Genomic DNA, 3230 nt, shown 5'->3' with positions numbered 1-3230 from the left:
GTGCGGGTGGCACAAAAAATACACCATTTTGAACGTGGCCGTTGCCAGTACCGCCTGACTGGCCTTCGTGCCAGTGGCATGTAAAAAGCACCCACTACATTCTCTGAGTGGTTGGCATTAGGAAGGGCATCCAGCTGTAGAAACTCTGCCAAATCAGATTGGAGCCTGGTGTAGCCCTCTGGTTCACCAGTCCTCAGTCAAATCGTCCAACCCATGCTAGCATGGAAAGCGGACGTTAAACGACGATGATGATGATGGTGCATCCTATCAAGTACGGCAAATCGCCGCATCTCCTGGTCCCTTGTCATTTCTTCACTGAGGCCCAGCATCTGAAGATCTTTTCTCACCACTTTGTCCCAGTTATTTAACTGAACAACAAATTGATCACCTGCTTAATCTGTGGATTAATCAATCAGTCGACTGTCCAAGTCCTTTCCTTACCATTCACAACACCTCAGCAATAACATGCCCTCTCTTCTCCATAGATGAGGTTGTGAACGGTGATAAAAACGGTTTTGACAGACAACCGATCGATTGTTTAATCAACTGATTAAGCAAACAACTGACCAGCTGGTTGGTTAAATAACTAACCAATTAACTAATAATAAAGAGGAGCAGAAAGGGACGATTGGTGGAAACTGAGGTGGGAAGAGAGAATACTGAGAAAGAGGGAAGAATTTTTAAAAGGCAGCGTTTCCAAGCAGGAAGGGGAGGTAACTGGAGGAAATCTGCGCAGCTTCTGCTCTCATCTCATTACAACAGGTAAGGTGAACAGTTAGCCGTAGTTAGAAGTTTGGAGGGATAAATATTAGGACGATGAAGGGTAGATAAGGCTTGATGGGGATAGACTGGGTACAGAGTCAGGGCCCAGTGAGTGTAGGTTTACAGGTCTTTTAGACGTCAAACACCAGATCACTCCAATAAGTAGCTTATCATCTCAATCGTCTTGGCTGCATTTCTCCTCTTATATATATTTTTTTCCACTTAAAGCGGAGGGAAGTTGTGGAATGAGATACCCAGGAAGACATGGGACAAAGTATTGAAGGCTGATCTAAAAATGCTGAGCCTTACAAAAAAGATGAGAGAGGACCAAGATATGTGGTGCCTTACTGTACACAGGAAGACCCACCCACCACAATATTGAAGTGAGATCCTAAAACCAAAGTGCCATGTAAAAAACACTGGTGCTGGTGCCACATAAAAAGCACCCAGTCCATGCTATAAAGTGATGGGCTTTAGAAAGGGCATCCAGCTGTAGAAATCAATCTAAATCAGACTATGGAACCTGATGCAGCCCCTGGCCTTGCCAGTTCCTGCCAAGCCATCTAACCCATGCCAGCAGGGGAAACGGACGTTAAATGGTGATGATGAATCAGCTGCCTCCTACTTGCACCATGAACAGCTAATTTTCCATTGAGTAGAATAATGACCTTGTTTTCTTTAAGTAACACCACTCTCACCACCATCACTACACCGATAAATGCCCTTCTGTTCACTTCAGAACCCCACTTCCATCTCCACACACACACACACACACTTATCATTTCATTCACAGTGAACTGACAGAATTGAGTGTGCATTGGATTGCTCCAGCTCTCAGCAGTTTGAGTTCAAAAACAAACGATCAACTTTGTCGTACTTCCTTTCAAGGTCAGTAAATAAAGTACCGGTCCAGAGCATTGAATTGGTGTAATTGTGAGAGAATAAGACAAGAGATCTTGTAGCATTTAATACTGGCTCTTTGCATTAATGGTAGCACTTGCAATGCCACTGGTTCCACACTGTATTGGTTCTTACGATTCTCTTGGACAACATAAATGGCATGGGAAGGAGAGACCTGCCAGAATGAGCAACTTTGGGTCTTGCAGGTAAAAGAGCCTTAACCAGGCCTGAGCCTTGGAGATGAGCTTTGCAAAGTAGTGATCCATAACCTCAAGAGACAGAAATCTTAGATTTGGAATATTTACGTACACGTACACACACTCAATGGTCTCAGTAGACATACAATCAGCCCATCCACACAACAGAACACACACTAGAATAGCTGGCGGGGGGAGATGGTCCGCTCCAGGTGGCACTTTTTATCCTGTTGTAGGCAATATGTGTTTTTTGTGGGGTCCAGGCAAAGAGAAGGGCCACCCTGGGCGGCACATACTCTAGCTACGCTAGTGCACACACACAAACATTTTCAACAGACATGTACTGATCCCAGAATCAGAATATATACTCCAGCTACACAACAGAACACATCATCATCATCGTTTAACGTCCGCTTTCCATGCTAGCATGGGTTGGACGATTTGACTTGAGGACTGGTGAACCAGATGGCTACACCAGGCTCCAATCTGATTTGGCAGAATTTCTACAGCTGGATGCCCTTTCTAACGCCAACCACTCTGAGAGTGTAGTGGGTGCTTTTGCGTGCCGTGGTATTAGTGGTATTAGCTCTTTGCTTACCCAAAGCATTTCCATAAGTAAGTGCTTGTTTTCAGATATTTAGTTAGACTACCTTGCTTCGGAGTAATATAAAGCTTTCCTTTCGTAAGTCCCAAGTTACTCTGGTTGTTGAGAAAAAATTGGGAATGTGTATCATATATAATGCACGGACACCAGAGAAATATGTCTTGTGTACCACAAATGATATACAGGAGAGGCAAGGGATTAAGAGGCTCTGTTAGAAGAAGCAGTTTTTGTAGGACATTGATGAACTATGTCATACAAAATGTGTCTTTATAGAGAGATTATCTGCAATATTAACTCTTTGCCTGCCCAAAGCATTTCCATATGTTAGTCCTAACCTTCTGTGCTTGTTTTCAGACATTTAGTTCGACCTTGCTTCTGGGTAATATAAAGCTTTCTTTTCATAAGTCCCAAGTTACTCTGGTGTTTGAGAAAAAATTGGGACTGTATTATATATGATCCATGGATGCCAGAGGGTGTCAGAGAAATATGTCCTTTGTATCACATGTCACACACAGGACAGACAAAACAACAGACATACATGAATAGAGGTAAACACCAGTTTCCCTTGATGGGAGGAATAATTAAGAGAATGTGCATGCCTGTTTTGAGGACTTATTTACAGGTTTTTTTTTTTCTTTATTCTCCCTCCCTTCTTCCATTTTCTTACTGTTTACTTTTAGAAATGTCAATGAACTTTGACATTAATCCTGTTATGTGAAGAATTCAATGAATTCAAAGATCAGTTCAGTTTTTCTCTTCTTTTTTTT

The 3230-nt window shown here is 42.6% G+C and overlaps 1 protein-coding gene and 1 long non-coding RNA gene across 2 annotated transcripts in view; one reads left to right on the top strand and one right to left on the bottom strand.

Moving 5' to 3' along the window:
- Positions 1-3230, top strand: part of LOC128250528 (uncharacterized) — an 11297-nt gene that overhangs the window by 6179 nt on the left and 1888 nt on the right. The window lies entirely within an intron of this gene.
- The window catches only part of LOC106872097 (uncharacterized), a 5712-nt gene that overhangs the window by 981 nt on the left and 1501 nt on the right, over positions 1-3230 (bottom strand). The gene's annotated exons all lie outside the window — the stretch shown is intronic.

The sequence above is a fragment of the Octopus bimaculoides genome, chromosome 22 (genome assembly GCF_001194135.2).
Source record: "Octopus bimaculoides isolate UCB-OBI-ISO-001 chromosome 22, ASM119413v2, whole genome shotgun sequence".
In the NCBI taxonomy this organism is placed as follows: domain Eukaryota; kingdom Metazoa; phylum Mollusca; class Cephalopoda; order Octopoda; family Octopodidae; genus Octopus; species Octopus bimaculoides.
This window is presented reverse-complemented; position numbering and strand designations above follow the sequence as displayed.